The sequence below is a fragment of the Ictidomys tridecemlineatus genome, chromosome 6 (genome assembly GCF_052094955.1).
Source record: "Ictidomys tridecemlineatus isolate mIctTri1 chromosome 6, mIctTri1.hap1, whole genome shotgun sequence".
Lineage (NCBI taxonomy): Eukaryota > Metazoa > Chordata > Mammalia > Rodentia > Sciuridae > Ictidomys > Ictidomys tridecemlineatus.
In genome coordinates this window covers 137,708,630-137,725,336 of record NC_135482.1, presented here as the reverse complement: position 1 = coordinate 137,725,336, position 16,707 = coordinate 137,708,630, and the positions used below count along the sequence as shown (strand labels likewise).

The 16,707-nt window shown below is 39.0% G+C and overlaps 1 long non-coding RNA gene across 6 annotated transcripts in view; it reads left to right on the top strand.

The window, feature by feature from the left end:
* LOC144365040 (uncharacterized) overlaps positions 1-16,325 on the top strand; it is a 268,642-nt gene extending 252,317 nt beyond the window's left edge. For 4 of the 6 annotated variants that reach the window (XR_013423320.1, XR_013423323.1, XR_013423318.1 and 1 more), the window contains one exon: positions 3,801-16,325. This is a non-coding gene — a long non-coding RNA (uncharacterized LOC144365040). Of the gene's footprint in view, positions 1-1,776; positions 1,830-3,800 lie in introns of all 6 variants that reach the window. The other 2 variants (XR_013423319.1, XR_013423321.1) reach the window with 2 other exon arrangements.
* The last annotated feature ends 382 nt before the right edge of the window (positions 16,326-16,707 follow it).

Sequence of the window (16,707 nt, the reverse complement as noted above, 5' to 3'; positions counted from 1 at the left end):
ATATAGTAATTTCTCTTGTAAGATAAACACAACTCAGCACACCAACTGAGATCTACAAACAATAAGACTGGCAAAACCAGTCTAAAAGCCATCCTCCGCCTGAGATTAAATGGCCCTGTTATGCTTTCTCCTCTGCTAGCCACAAAATAGCACTGCTACCAGTAACACTGAGAGCCAGTCTCCCTCTAACAACTGTTTGTGAAAGAGCTGTGATATAGGTTTGCAAGAAAAGTTTTCTGTTTCTGAGGTTATTTCTCCAATAGAGCACCTAGGCAGACCAGGACCCTTTTTTGTTGGTTTTTGTTTTGGTTGTTTTGTTTGTTTTCTTTTGGTTCCAGGGATTAAACCCAGGCAGGTATGCTTAACCACTCAGCCACACACCAGCCCTTTTTTATTTTTTATTTTGAGACAGGGTCTTGCTAAATTGCTGAGGCTGGCTTTGAACTTGAGATCCTTCTGCCTCGGCCTCCCGACTCACTGGGATTGCAGGAGTGCACCACTGTGCCGGGCTCAAGGACCTTTTCTTAAGTAGTAGCTTAAGAAAGCAATAAGTGGTTTACTGCTTTTTAATCTAGTGGATAGAAAATCCACTTGGACTAAGAGTAAAAATAGAGGGTTAAAATCGACAACAGACTTACACATGAGCAGCTTTTCTGGATTTTCAAATCTGCTACTTCTGTTTTTTGTTTAGTTTGTTTTGCTTTGTTGAATTGGATTACATAGACTGTTCATCTATATATAGGAGCACAGAAATTTCACCAAAGTGCAGAAGGAAATCTTAGGTTCTTGTGTGCTAAACAAACAAACAAACATATAGATACCAAAAATTGTGTCTTGACCCTATAGGAAACAGTAGCATTACCAATACTATTTAGGGATTTACATTGAGCTTCAGGAACTACAAAGAAATGCTATAGCATTTCTTCAGCAACCTTTATTTTAAAATAATTTTAAGAAATGAAAACAAGAAGAGAAGAAGCTAACATAAAAAAAAACATTTTTGGAGACAATGACAAATGCATCCTATATGAAGATTTATGAAACATTTCCTACCATGCCTGCCTGTTTCACACCACCTCATAACACTGGCCTTGAACAAAAATGACTATTTTTTAGGCTCTAGATGAGCATTAAATTGTCTTTGGACAATATTTGAGGACCTGAGATTTCTTAGGTAATACTTCATGCTAAATTAAATAAGAGAATACCACAAGGAGATCATCTCAGGCATTATGAGTTTGCAAATCAATTCCACAACTCAGGGTGCTATTTTCTTCTCTGAGCAGTTGGTGTAAAGTGCTACATAATATGAGCAATCACCTACTAAAACTTGCATGCACATGCCTAACACAGATTTTTTCCAAAATGCGTGATAATGCATACTGTATATTAGAAGGTAAGACAGCGCCTTTAACCTTCCCCTGAGGATATCTCCCTTCTTCCTCTTTCATTCCAATAGCCATGGTCTTTTGCTTCAGGTTCTCCAGCTTAAAAATGTTTTATGAATTATTTCAACTTTGAGAAAGTGAATCAGATTAAATCCAAAAAGGAAAAGGGAAGATAGTAGCATTTACACATTTCTAGAAGCTGGCAGCAAAATAAATCCAATGTGACAAATCTCTGTGGGCTATTAAGTAAATTTTGTTATGGAAAGCACTCATAGGAATTCCTAATGAGAATGTAGGGGGCTGAGTTTTGAAGAATGGGCTATTATTTACAAATACTAGGTGAAATCCAAAAGAAATGCATTTAAGATTTAAATACTGATCTCTCCAGGGCTTGGACTTTGCTGAAAGCATTACTCAAGACAGAAAACAAGAGACAACCAGGTATATATGTGATCCTTCAGATAACCATATGTTTTCTACAACAATCCATAAGTCTTTAAAGCCACTGGGCTTTTCATTTTACCAAATGCGATCCTAATTCAGGATTGTCAAGGAGAAAATCTGCACTATAGTGAAGAGAGCTCTATCCTAGGAGTCAAAAACTTTTGGATCCAAATCTTGATAGGAGGCCCACTGTTTCTTTATCTACAAACTAGATACAATAGTATTGCTTTCTATAACTTACAATGACCTTGTGAGATTTAATAAGACAATGGATTGGAAAAAGATGTTGAAGTGTGAGGGTTTTAAACTGGTAAAATGTTAATTCTATTAATACCTGAGAAATCACTGTGACTGTTCAGGAAATCCTAAATTATTTCAGGAACCACAAAAGACTCCAAATAGACAAAGATGTTTTAAGCAAAAGGAAAAAGTAAAAGTCATCGCACTACCTGATCCAAAATAGAATACAAAGTTATAGAAACCAAAGCAGCATGATACTGACATATTAACAGACACATAAATCATTTAAGCAGAAAGGCTAAAAATAAATTCCTGCATTTATGGTCAGTCAATTTCTAATGAAGGTGACAAGAACACACATTGCAGAAAGAACAGTCTCTTCAATAAATGGTGCTGAAAAAGTGGATATATAAAAGCAAAAGAATGAAATGAGACCCTCATCTCACACCATAAACAAAAATCAAGTAAAATGGATGAGAGACTTAAGTGTAAGCCCCAAAACTGTAAAACTGCTTGAGGAAAACATAGAAAAAGCTTTCATGACATTGGTCTGGGCAATGATATTTTGGATCTGATCACAAAAGCACAGGCAACAGAGGCACATGGGGTTATATCAAGCTAGTCAGCTCTGTAAAACCAAGGAGATAACTAACAAGTGGAGAAACCACCCATAGGACCGGAGAAAATACTTACAAACCACATACCCAATAAGGGATTAATATCCAAGATAAAAGAAGAACTCAAATAACTCAATGATAAGAAAACATATAGCCTGAAAAGAAAATATGTAGCAGAGTATTTGAATAGGCATTTCTCAAAAGAAGACATACAAATAGCCAACAGGTATGGGAAAAATGCTCAACATCATTCATCATCCAAGAAATGCTCATTAAAAACACAATGAGATAGAACCTCACACCTGTTAGAATGGCTGTTTTCAAAAAGACACAAGGTAACAAGTGCTGGTGAGGATATAGAGAAAAGGAGATACTTGCACACTGCTGGTGGGAATGTCAATTAGTGCCGCCATTATGAAAAACAGTATGAAGTTTGCTCAAAAAAAAAAAATACAAATACAATTCTCACATATCCTACTCCTCGGTGTGAAATCAGTATGTTAAATCATGGCCACTCCAGCATGATTCACAATTGCCAAACAAGGAATCCACCTAATGTACATCATCCTGTGAATGGACAAAGAAAATGTGGCATGTACACAATGAATATTTAGCCTTAAAAAAGAAGAAAATCCTATCATTTGCAATCATATGGATAAACCTAGAAGATGTTATTTTAAATGAAATCAGCCAGATTCAGAAGGACAAATTCTGCAATGATATTGGAATCTAAAATAAATGAACTCAGAGAGTTGAGTTCTAGTTCATAGAGAGAATGGTAGTAGTAGGGAGGGAAGATTGGGGACATGTTGGTGAAAAGACAAATTTCATTTACACAGCAAGTATAAATTCAAGAGATCTATTATACAACATGGTGGCTATAATTAATAACAATGTATTCTTGAAAATTGCCAAGAGGGTGGATTTTAAGTGATCTCACCACAAATAAAGGATAATTATATGAGGTAATGCATGAATTAACTATTGCATCTGATCTGGCCATTCTGCAATGTATACATATTTAAAAGCAATATGTTATGCATGATGAGTATATACGATTCTTCTTTGTCAATTATTTTTTTAATTAGTTTTTTTTTTTTTTTAACCCTAGGCGGGGGAAAATTGCCTCATGGCCAGGATGTATCTGGGCAAACTCTTTTACTAGCCCAGGGAAACCAGCCAATCCAACTTCGTTGCTAAGAAGGCCAAAGAGCAGAGCTGCCAGAAGCTAATCACATTAACATAGAAGCTTTACTCTCTTCCACCAGATTGTGTGCAACTCGTGTGCTCAGATCCTACTTTGTTCATCTCTGTATCCCCAGCATCCAGCAGAGGTAACCCTTGCCAAGTGACTGTGAATGAACTGAAATGAATGAGATGTCTGCTACAAGCAGAGGACTATGTTAGGGATTTTGACAGATATACGAGTCAGAGTTCAAACAGAGAAGCAGAATCACAAGGGAATACATACATACTAAGGGATTTATTATGGGGCCTTGACTCTGCTCAATTGCAGGAGCTGGTTAAACTCTCACTATATGGAGTCTGCTGCTCTTGGGGCTGATCTGAATCAGCAGGACAGATAGAGAGGAAGAAAAGATGTCGAGGAAGAGGAAACACAGAAAACAATCGAACCTGCAGGGATGACTGAAGTCTGCAAAGATGGATCAGAACCCACATCCATGTTTTACCACCACCAAGATTACAACTAGGATAATGAGATTGTCCGGCAAGTGAAGCTTATGCTCATCAGAAAGCTAAACACACACCTGAGTAGGGAGAGTGGAGAAGCAAGATACACTGGGCACACCATCTGACACCAACAGAGTGAGCCGGCATGTCAGCAACAATGCATGTGACCTGCCATAACTGCTCATGCCCTACACAGCTCTTCCAACTCAGAAGAACATAACAGCAGTTTCACTTGTGACTCACAAATCCGATGCAAAATGTTCTTCATGGCCCACGATGCAAAGAAGGGAATTCTGGAAAATAGGTGTTAGGCATCTGCTAGTTACCTGACATTTTATATACTCAATGGAATCCTATGACTCTATAGACTTATTATTGATAGAGTTAGAACACCTATCTCTGGGCCTGCAGTCCTTGCCCTTTTCCTACATTTCCATACCTAATGAGCAGCCAGAGTGTTCACAGACACCCTCAGCTTGCCTCCAAGTACTCCTCAGGGCAACCCCAAAGTCAGTTCACAGTATCTGGAAAGAGCTTCCCTATTGTCAACAGTAACAGAGACAGAGCTGATGACTATCTTTCATGTTGTGCCTGTATTTTAGATGGCTTTTCGCTGCTGTGACTAAATGACCCAACCAGCACAACTGTAGAGGAGGAAGTGTTTATTTGAGGGTTCACAGTTTCAGAGGCCTTAGTCCATAGAAGGCCAGCTCCATTCCTTGGGGCTGAGGTGAGGCAGAACATCATGGTGGAAGAGTGTGGCAGAGGGAAGCAGCTTATATAATGATCAGAAAACAGAGAGAGACTCTACTCACCAGATACAAATATATACACAAAGCCATGCTCCAATTCCCACCTCTTCCAGCCACACCCACCACTCAGTTAATCCCCATCAGAGGATTCAATCACTGATTGGATTAAGACTCTTACAGCCCAATCTTTTCTCCTCTGAACCTTCTTGCATGTGTCACATGTGAGCTTTTGGGGGATACCATGTCTAAACCATAACATCCTGCAATATCCCATAGAAAGGTACATGGAGGAATGAGTTAAGAACCCGGGAGAGCCCACCCTTGCAGAGTGGGAAGAGTTGGGGGAAGCTGTACCCTTGAACTGGGCTTAGTTCTCTTGCCTCAAATGTTCCCTCAAGCACTCAACAAACAGGAGGAAGAGCCTCCACCTGCCTGATCATGCCTATAATTTTGCCTTCTGCCCCTTTGTAGGATGAGCCAGCAAGACAGGATGTCATACCACACACAACACAACTGCTCCCTACCTGGGGCTCTGCACCAGGAGCCAGCTCACAGTCTCAAACATGAGCGAGAGTCATGGTGGGTACATTTCACAATTTCTGGTTTCTTAAAAGTGCAGTTTCTTATTCATCTTTTTATGGTGCTGATGCCTCTTTCAGACATACTCCTCCAGCATCTCTCGGGCTAGAAGCTCTTCCACGAGGCACATTTTATTTTATCACAGAGTGCTTTTAAAATTTAAATCTAAGAAAGAAAACAGAGAAGTCACCCATGCTGTGGAAAGAGGAATCCTGAAACCATGAATTTGAAGTTCATTGATATTCCTGGAAAAGTTTTCTTTCCATTTTTAGATATATTTTTATATATTATTTGTACAGATAATGTTTCCAAAAGAGTAATCATTTTAAAGTCCTTCAAATATTTAAACAAAAACCCTAAGAAAACTAACTGACATCTATGTCATATTATTATGCCTCTCTTTACTATCTATTGCATGTGTAAACTGTTTCATTTTAAAATTTGCATGTCTCCCTTCTAGCCAAGGTGCGCTTTAGGCAAATTGGGAAGTAGAGGAATTTGAATATTTCAGAGCTCTCCAGACTGGCATCCCACCACAAGGCATTCTAGGACCCATGAGCCAGAAACGTTGTAACATTAAGTTAATTCCTCCTTTGCCCATTCTCTCTGATTGTGCCTATAACACCAAAAATAAAAAATGGAATTAATCCATTTGTATAAGGTAGCTTAATAATGACCAGAACTGATAGCTTGATTTCTTTTAGCAGAAACTTACAGTCTTGAGTAAGAGGGTTTGATAGAGGGTTTCTAAAAATTTCTGGAGAGCAAATGATGTAGCAGTTTTGTTAAAGGTGCCAAGGAAAGTCAGTCAAGACAAAAAGGAAATTTGCATTTTTAATTAAAGAAAGATGGAAATTATACATGAAAACATTGAGGTCATAAAGTCGATAAAAATGTGGCTCATGGCAAAATGCATTTTTATGTCATTCTCCTATATAATACATTATTGCCATGCAGTAATATATTTCTAGGAGGGTAAAAATCACCTTTTTCGCCTCTCTTCCTATTTCACATTAGAATTTTTTCCAAGGTCGTTAAAATGTAAGAATGACAGTAGACTTTCTTATCAACAGCTTGTTCCAACAGATACAATACATGGGTAGGGGATCAAAAAGAGCATGAGAAGCATTTCTGCCAACATTGTAGAAAATATTGAACATCTGCTATATCTGGGATCCTGGGAGTTGTAATTATAATTTTTTGAAATCTGTACACAAGAGTTATAAATATTAGAACTGTAGCCTGTGAAAGCCATGAAATATTTAACTTGTTTGGCAGGCTTAAGCAAAACTCATAAACTTAATTTAAACAAGCCAAACACTATAGTTTTACCAATTTTATATCTTTCATGTCATTAGTTAGATAAATTAAAGCGAACGCTAAAACAGCACTGTGATTGCCACTGGAAGTCCTGCGAGTATACCAAAAAGATGCATTTTAAAAATCAACTCCTTTTACCAAAGGTTTGTTCTCACTTTTGCATTCATCCACACACGGCAAAGACTTGACTCTTTGTTTTGGGGAGTGGGGAGGGTGTTACTAATAGGAAATGGCTTCAGGGTAAATAAAGAGAAAAGCAGACATCAGACACTTTAAGCAGGTTCCAAGAGCCACAGTAAGACCCAGAGGCTGCTGGTGGTTTCCACAAGTGTGGGTTCAATCTGTCAAAAGCCCATATGCCAGCCTGAGTGAAAACCTTTCAAACTCAGAAACAAAGACCTGGAAAACAGCTCTGTGCTGCTGTAGAAGGCAAGCGGGGAGACTAAGGAAGCCGAGAAGAGCCAGGTTTCCGTCTTGCTAGCTCTGTGGCCCAGTGACATCCCAGAGACCAGCCCTTATAAAGGAAACCTGGGCTGCGACACACTCAGCTGCATCCTTCTTACAGATGTCTGCCATATTTAGCACACGACAGTGACACTCACCGTGGGTTTTGTGCCTATGTCTAAATTAATTGTGCCTATACAATGAGCATAGATATGTTTCCATTTATATCTCCACCACGTCCCCTGCCGTTACCCCAGGCTAGATAGAATGTTCCCCCATGAGAAACTAAGAATAAGAGTTTTCATGTTACAGAAATAGAAGGAGGAAAATTATTGACCCGTGGTATTGTTTATTTTACAGCACTCTATCTTCTTGCAATTGAACCTTAAAACAATCCTATTTATTTCTATGTGTGTGATTTTGCACATTAAAATTCCTAAAGAAAAAGTTATAAGGTACACCCAGGGGCCATACTGCCGATAGTGCTCAGCTACCTGGAAGTCCCCTGAGACTTGAGCCAGTCCTCCAGTCACAAGAGGAGCAGCCATTTCACAGAACATCTGCTCTGACAGGAGATGAAGTAGGAATTAGCTGGGGAACTCCAAGTCCGGAGTGGTGGAGGTGCTTCAAGGACTCACAGTGTCCCTGCTTCCCCAGCCTTCTCTATACCCAGGCACTCTGCACATTCAGTAACTCGATTAAAACTTCCTACTCCTCTTTTCCGGCCTTGTCTCCCTCTCTTAACCCCTACAAAGGACTGAAACTGGCTGTCAGCTCTGGGGCTTGCCACAGTCATAGCAGCCTTTGTTAACAAGTTAAGAATCTACAGGAATCCCCTCTTTGCTGTCTCTACACTCTGTACATGAGAGCAATCAAATGGATCAGCTGGAAACCCCTAGCTGTGAATGCATAAAAGAGCAAATGAATAGGAAAGTTCAAAGGAGATATTTCACTGAAATATCCTGCTGGTCCCGTTTTATTCTGCATTTAAGAAAAATAATACCCATGCCCAAACAGCCTCTTTCTCCCTCAAGTAGAGGGTTGATATCACGCAGATTGTCTACACAGGGGAACCAATTCAAGGCAGAACTGAAAGTTCCAATTCAATCCAATCAGCCCATGTCACATGTCTGGGACCAGTCCAACAGGGCTTAGAATGTGATTTGAAAGAACCAATGTGAGTTCTCAGTGGCCCACACAGGCAGGAGCTGATATCTTGGGTTTGAACAGAAATTGAGCAGGATGGCTTTTCTTGCAAGCTCTGTGTGCCAGGCTCCGTGTGAGGCATTTACGTATGTTTCTTAATTCACCTTCATGACAAGCAGGGAAGGTAGATTTTTATATTAGTATCCCCTTTAAACAGATATTAAGTTATTTCCTTAAGACCAGAAGCCAGGAAGTATAAGATAGATATATGCAAACTTGCAGTACATGGATGTGTTAGGGTGAATCTACATTCTCACCCTTGAGAACCATGGGTAGATTCTTGGCCTGTTTTAAGTTGAGACACAGGGCTTCATAGAAGGGAGCAATTAGACTGGCCTGGTCCTTCACATATTCCTGGGGTGACCAGGGAGAAGTGAAAACAACCCCAATGCAGGTTCTAAGGGAATCCATGGGCAGAGGCAGGGTGGACCTGAGTTTCCTCTTTCATTTCCCCCACTCCAGTTCTCCAGAAAGGGTCACAGGACATGGGACATGGTCCTAGCTCTAGTGACCAAGTGTTGAGGAGCTTGGTAAGACAAAGCTGGAGAAGCAAGGACCCTTGTCTTCCATCTTGTCTCAACCACGAGTAAAGTCCAAACAGGACAACAATCAAGGCTCAAAGATTTTAATAACAGAAATGAAAAGACACAAATGCCATATTTTTTCCCCGTTACAAAGAATAATAAATTGGAAATTCCCACAGCTTTGCAGACGTGTTCAATTCAGTACCTACTTAGAGTTGAAAACTGCATCTGCTGCCTGGTACTGTCTTCTGGCCCACAGAAGGGCATTGCCTCTGATTAGACTAGACTAACAGATTTAAGGTTTCCAGGGTCAGGGCCATTTGCAAGTTCACCAGAAAACAGGAGAGAAGCATTCAGCAAGACCTGTAGCATGTGAGCCACGAGGCTCTTATACCAATACCTCCTGGCTTTCATTTCCTACCTGCACACAGGCAAAGCAGGCTTGGAGAACCTCTCCAGGACAGTTGAAAGAGAGGGAAAGCTCTTACCCCTCCAGGAGTTCATAGTTCCAACTCTGCTAGGATTCCTGATCAAGCCCCCATGTCTGGTGGGAACAGCATTTTCCACTAAGATTGCTGGGCCTGTTTACATGTGTTTTATTCAGAGCTACAGTAATCTGTTCACAAGAGACAGAAATCCTGGGAAATCAATCCTTAAAGCCTGTTGACATTTGTCCACTTGGCAGATCATAAAAGCCCCTTGAAAATCACAGGAGTCAATGTGTAAACTGCTTCCCAAATTATATGATGTAAACGCCAAGAGAAGGCGTTCTCTAGGATAAGATCACTGGATTGTGACTGCCTTCCGAATGTAACTTTATTTTGGTCTTGGGTTTATATGTGAGGTGCTGCCAAAATCAACTGAAAGAGAGACAAAGACATATGAATTCAGCCCCAAAGCTGGCTTTTAAGTTCTCTGTCTTCAAAAAGACTGGAGATTCTTTATGAGATGTAGTTTTGCATAAACAATCTTTGCTAACAAGAGTTTTCCCCAAATATCAGTTAAATTTTAACTAGTTCCCTGTAAATGTTACAAGGGTGCCAGAAATGGCCTTGGAGTGTTGAAAGAAAAAAGAAAAGCAGAGAAAACTTCATGGCATAAATACACAGATAAAATACGCTCTGGAATGGCTGGTGGCCGGCTGCAAGGGGAGGAGAGTTCAAGATTCCTGGCACCACTTTGCCAAGATTATCTCCAGAGGGACTTCTCAGAAGACTTGGAGGGGACTGTAATAGGTAATCATGCATGAAGCAATTATAAGCACTCAGCCCTTATACTAGTCCATGTAAATCTCTACCTGAAGCCATTCTGCCTGAAGCAAGGCTTATCTCAGCCTCTTTAAGAAAGTAGAACCAAAATCTAAAACTCTTTTTATATGTTACGGTAATCTCCAAGGATTCAATTTAAACCCTCAGTTGATATCACTCCTATTGGAGTCATTCATAAAGGTAGCGCATTTGTTTCCTTACATCTCTCTGCTCTCACACGTTGCACCAGATTCTCAGCTAGAAATGAGGACAAAAGCTGGGACAAAGGATGTGTTCTGTTCCTGCTCTATTCACTCCACATACAGATGGTAGGAGCCAATGATGGGCCAGTTCTGTTCCGTGGAGTTCAGAGGAGTTTAACCATGAGACACAACCCTCCTCCTCCAAACCCTGAGCAAAATCTAGATGAGTTGGCAGGCAGGTGTAGTACTTAAGGTTGAGGACCACAAGAGCTCATATATAAGGCTCCAACTCAGTCATGCACAGACCTAAAAGAACTGAGTCCATATACCTGTGAACTAAACAGCATAAAAACGGGTCAGGACAACTGCCTTCCAAGCCAAGAGAACAGCTCTTTATAGACCAGAAGGAGAGAGTATAATATATCCCAGGACCTGAACAATAGAGGTCCTGGACAAAGAGCATAGGACAGAGAGGACAGGAACAAGTGTTGATTACCTTAAGAATGTGTTCTAGAGCTGGGGATATAGCTCAGTTGGTAGAGTGCTTGCCTCACATGCACAAGGCCATGGGTTCAATACCCAGCACCACAAGAAAAAAAATGTATTTCTGCATATATGACATGTATATGATGTTACAGTCTATACAAAACATTTTACATATTAAATTGTGTGTCTATATTGAAGTTACACTTGAATATTAAGGACTAAAATAAAATCCACTCACATGCTGAGAGATCTAATCACTGAGATACAAAGAATATATTGTTCTTGACTTTGTGTAACCCACAGTTGGGTGCAGACAATATGTTTTTAAACTTGCATGTTGTCAGAAGAAATATTATCAAATAATATCACTGATTATTTAGTTTTTTGAAAGGTTTTAAATTGTTTTGAGTCATTAGGTTGTGTAGACGGTCTTTCTAAGGCAGAAACCCAAATAGGATTTTCCTGCTTTGCAAATGTTTTCTCCACTCTTCATCAAAAATAGCAATTCCTGTCTTTGAGTGTTAATTGAAAATCAAAATGTATTTCGATGAGCAATTAGCTCAATGACTGTGCCTTATATTGACCTTCAAAAGGCTCTCCAGAGCAAAAAAAGATGGAGTTGAACTGGGTTCTAGGGGTGGATGGAGAATGTGACGTGCAAGGAGTGGATGTGGCAAAAAAATGGAATTGTAAGAAGCTCACTGTAAGAACATCCTGAAAAACAATAAAACCTTCACTGACAGTTAAGTGCTTAGCAAGAAGAAAGGACACAAGGACTAAAATAAGAGAGCAATTTTGATGTAAGCTGAGTGTTCTGGATTCTACTTAAACTTCTACCTGCCCTCATTCAAGGAATGTTTTCTTGAGAGCCTCTTAATTTAAAGGAAGTTTTCTCAACCTTGGCCCTTTTTACATTGTAGATTGCATAACTCTTTGCCTTTGGGGGGCTGTCCTTTGCATTGGAAGGTATTTAAAATCATCTTTGACCTCTCTTCAGTGGATGCCACAGACACAAATTTTGACAAGACAAAACTGCCTCCAAATATTGCCTAACATCCCACTGGGGGTGGGGGGCAAAATCGAGAAACACTTATTTAAACTAATAGAGATGAGGAAGCAGAACAGAGTCAAAAGAATTTAGTGAGGCAATGGAAAGGACGTTTATTGTAAAAAATTTATTGTAATTCACTATTGTGGATGATAAGTGCTCTCCAAAATATTTCACCTGATAATTTTAGAGTCAATTTCATACACACACATACACATGAAGTGGATATTTTTTCCTAACCGTTATATTATGTTAATTCTTTTAAAAATAAATAAATGTGTGCTCTATAATATAAGAATTAAATGGATTTCCAAATCAGCTTCCTGGGGTTTCGGAATAATTTTATGTTACCATATCAGTGCTGGAAAAAAAAATATATCTCATCAAAACTATTCCAGAAGCACCTCATTTTGATAGGAAAGTACTTTGTGATGATTACCTAATAGGCAGCATTTGTTGAAATGCTTTTAATAGACCTTTTTTTATCACATGCAGAAGAATTTCAATGCTAGTTCAGTCTCCTGTTTCATTCTGTCATGAATCAATTTGTAGAGACATTTAGAAGTCAATAATCCACTGCAGCTTTGATGACAGGTGATTAATTTCTACATTTTAGAGACATAATAAGATTTAGCAATAAAAAGGCCTTGAAGTAACCTACCAAACAGCTTTAATCTCAGCCTTGGGACTGTTGCTAAATATGAATGCTTGTACACAAATGTGAATGATTTAAGTTAGCCAGTTTTATTGCAGACTCCTTGTGTTTTCGTATTAATCTTGCTTTACAATCAGGCTATCTATACAATCAATTTATGTTGGATATTTTTTTTTCCAACACAATGCTTGAAGGGAGGAGGGGGCTAACAAATTATGTACACACAAAGGGTTTGTTCTACAAAAGAAGTCGTTTTGCACGCTTATTGCTAAGGGGATGACTGATTTTATTGGTGTCGAGAGAAAAGAAAAAAAGAGATGGGAAGGTGGCCTTCAAAGGACTCCGACAGGTTCAGGAAGCGATGACAACGAATGCAGAGTAACTGCTGGTACTCCTTCCCGGTGATCTGCTGCTCTCCTCTTCCTAAGGTCCTTCTTTTCTCTTCCCAATTTTTAATTTCTACAAATTTAATAACTAACAAAAAACAGTGAAGTTAATCTAATCTAAAAAGAAGGGATTGATTGTCTTCTGCTGCCCCTGAGGGATGGTGGTAAAGATTCAAGTGTGGACGTGCATTTAAAAAGAAATGTATAAATACAGATGAATCTGATGTTCTACATAACTTCTCATCTCTGACCAAGAAACAGTGGGTTTTTAGAAAATGCTAAGAATTTCTAAAAGCAGGTGTTCCCAGGTTCTGTTGATGCTTGTTAAAATCTTGGAAGCTAGAGGTTGTGCTTTGCTCTGATGTGTTTCTCACATTCAGTGGAGGATCCTTGATGAAAGTCTAAGGAAGATTCTCGAAGAAAATGACAAAAGCAGGGGAGACTGCTTGACTCAGGCACACACACACACACACACACACACACACACACACACACACACACAAGAGGCTGCTTCTGGGGAAGATCCAAGAATAGGACAGAGACACAAAAATAAAAGATTTCTCAGGAGACCACCCAATAATCCAAAGGCAAGCTCACCTCCCACCCTGCACTCTTTCCCTGTCCCAGTCCATGATCAAGATTTGCTTTCCTCATTACTCTCCTTGCTTTACAGATTAGACGTCTGCTGATATCTTTAACTCTTTGTTCTTTTTTTTTTTTAATCCAAACTTGGCCTATTTCCCATTAAAGTTTTTTTTTTTTTTTTTCCTAAAACAGATGCTTCTTCGTTATGCCCTGAGTCAGGGCACCAAGGCCTTCTAACCAACATCTCAGCAGCTCACAAGTGGGCCTTGTGCCTCCAGCCCAGTCCTGAACACCCTCCCATGCATGTTCAGTTGCTGCTGGCTCACTGGCCTCCTTTGCTCATTCACACATTGAAGGAGCAAGTCGGGGCAATTAACAGGAGCTAAGGACTATGAGGGGGTCTGGGGGTTTATATACAAAGACATGGTGTCTTCATTTAAATGGCTTGAAATCTATCAGAGACAGACACATAAACAACTAGCAGAGTGGTAAGTGCTATTAATAGCTCTGTAAGTATGTGCTCACAAAGTGCAGTAGGTACCTGGCCAAAGTTACTATTAATGCCTCCTAAGGAGGAGATGTCAGGGCTGAGACCTGCCAGATCTTACCAGCAAGCCAATTGGTGATATCCAGACAGAGCAAGCAATATAGTCAATGGAAAGTTGGATGGATGGATGGATAGATAGATAAAAGTTCTTCCTGATTCTCTCCCTCCTCCATTTTATTCCTTTACTTCTACAAATTTCTTGAATGACTACCCTTTTTGCCTTCACACTGAGTTTTCAACCTACTGCTTTAATAACACTCTTTCCTCCTCTTACAGGATGGGTGACCTCCTGGATGCCAAATCCATCCTTATCTTACTGGATGTCTCTCACACAAAAAACATTTGTGTATGTCCTCATTTTAAAAACTCTTACTTCCTCAGCTTTGACACACACTTGGACTTTCTTGTAAATTTTCTCCTGTCTTTCAGGCTGTCTTGTAGACTCTGCTTTTTTTAAAAAAAAAAAAAAAAAAAAAACCTGTCTTTGAAGACTTAATTCTTAGAGAACTCTTCCTCATTGTACATCGTCCTTTGGGGAACAGGGACATTGTTCCCATGGCTGTAAACAGTGCTTATACCCTCTCCCATTAGTCTCTACTCTATAAATCTCTCCTGAGGTCAGAACCATTATATCCAACTTCCTGCAGAACAGCTCACTAGGTTGTCTCTATTTATAGAACATCTATCAGTGGGCTACAACATAATATCTTTAAAGGGAAGGAAGAGAAGACACAACTTTTAAAAAGTGGACAATATGTGCTTCACCCAGATTAATCCAATCTGTCAGGAAAACACCCCAGAGTTACACAAGAAGATCCAATTAAGATGAAGGGAAAGGAGTATATTAGCATAGGAACCTAATAAATAAGTATGCATGAATATGCATGTATATACATTACATACATATATATAACACTGACAAAAATAATAATTATACTGATTAGAGTGCAGGATCAAAAAAGTTTAGAGATCGATGAAATTAAAGCACAGTTCCTATAAAGTCAAGATTGTGGGTTCATTCCAGGGCCTGGGGGGTAATTCTTTTACTCCCAAATTATTTTCATTGCTACCTTATATATCAAGATTTTTTTTTAAATCCAGATTCAAAATCTTAAGATGACTTCTACCCTTCTACAAAAAAAAAAAAATCATCTTTTTTTTTCATTTTAGAATATACTCTGAGTTCCAGAAACTAAGTTATAGAGTCAAACCAAAATTGACAAGCCCATGGGTATTTGGTCCCAACTCCAAAATATTTAGGATACTGTCGACTTTCTCTCTCTGATCTTTCAACTGGTCTTGTTGGTGAAATAGAGATATTTGAAACACACACACACACACACACACACACACACAAACACACCTATTAATCTCCTTTTTCAAAAAGTAGCAATGCCTAGTGTCATCTATTAATATTTTCTGGGGTGGATTCTAAGCGTTCTCTATGTATTTACTTATCTAAGCTTCAGAATAACCTAATGGGGTAAGCACTGTTGTCACATCAATTTTTGAGGAAATGGGAAAACAGATAATAAGTAATTTGCTCAAGTTTGTCTAGATTCAGTTCAATCCACAAGATGCCTAAGATTTCACATAATTAAGAAGCAACAAGAAGAGAGAATCTGTAGGCATAAGAATCTATATATGTTAAGTTCAATCTTCCTTAGGGTTCAACCCAATATTCCCTCTCTGTTGCCCTCCATCCAACTCCAACTCCAGGGAAGAAAATTTGTTCACCGTCTCCTACAATCAATACTCATTTCTCACCTCCAGTCCTTTGAACAGCTTATTCCCAGTCTGACTCAAGTGCCTTTAATCATCTTCCCTGACTAAATCCTTTCCTTCCTTGAATCTCAACTAATATCTTGAAGCCCAACTCATATCCTTGACTATGTAGTTATAATAAATATTATAATATTTTCTTTTGTAGTTAAAATAAATATTATCACTTATAGCTCCTTACTCTTGGGTAATTTTCATGTATTCAATGTTTTCCCGTTATAATACAATTATTATGAAGACAGAGAGGTATCTTATGTGTCTCTTTTTTTCCAAAACTTCATGGATGCCTATATATTATGTTATTAATAAATGTATATTTGAATGACTAACCAGATGAACAATCAAGAGTAATAAAATAAAGATGATGAGAAATAAGAGAATTTGTACAGAATGTGGGATATTACTGCAAATTAAAGTATTTCAAAAACTCATAAGAATAGAAACAAAACTCTTCTAAAACAGTAGTCTAACCTTATCCAGGAGGGTACATTCCAAGACCCTCGTTGGATGCCTGAAACCATGGCTAGCACCCAACCCTATACATACTAAGGTTTTTTTCACC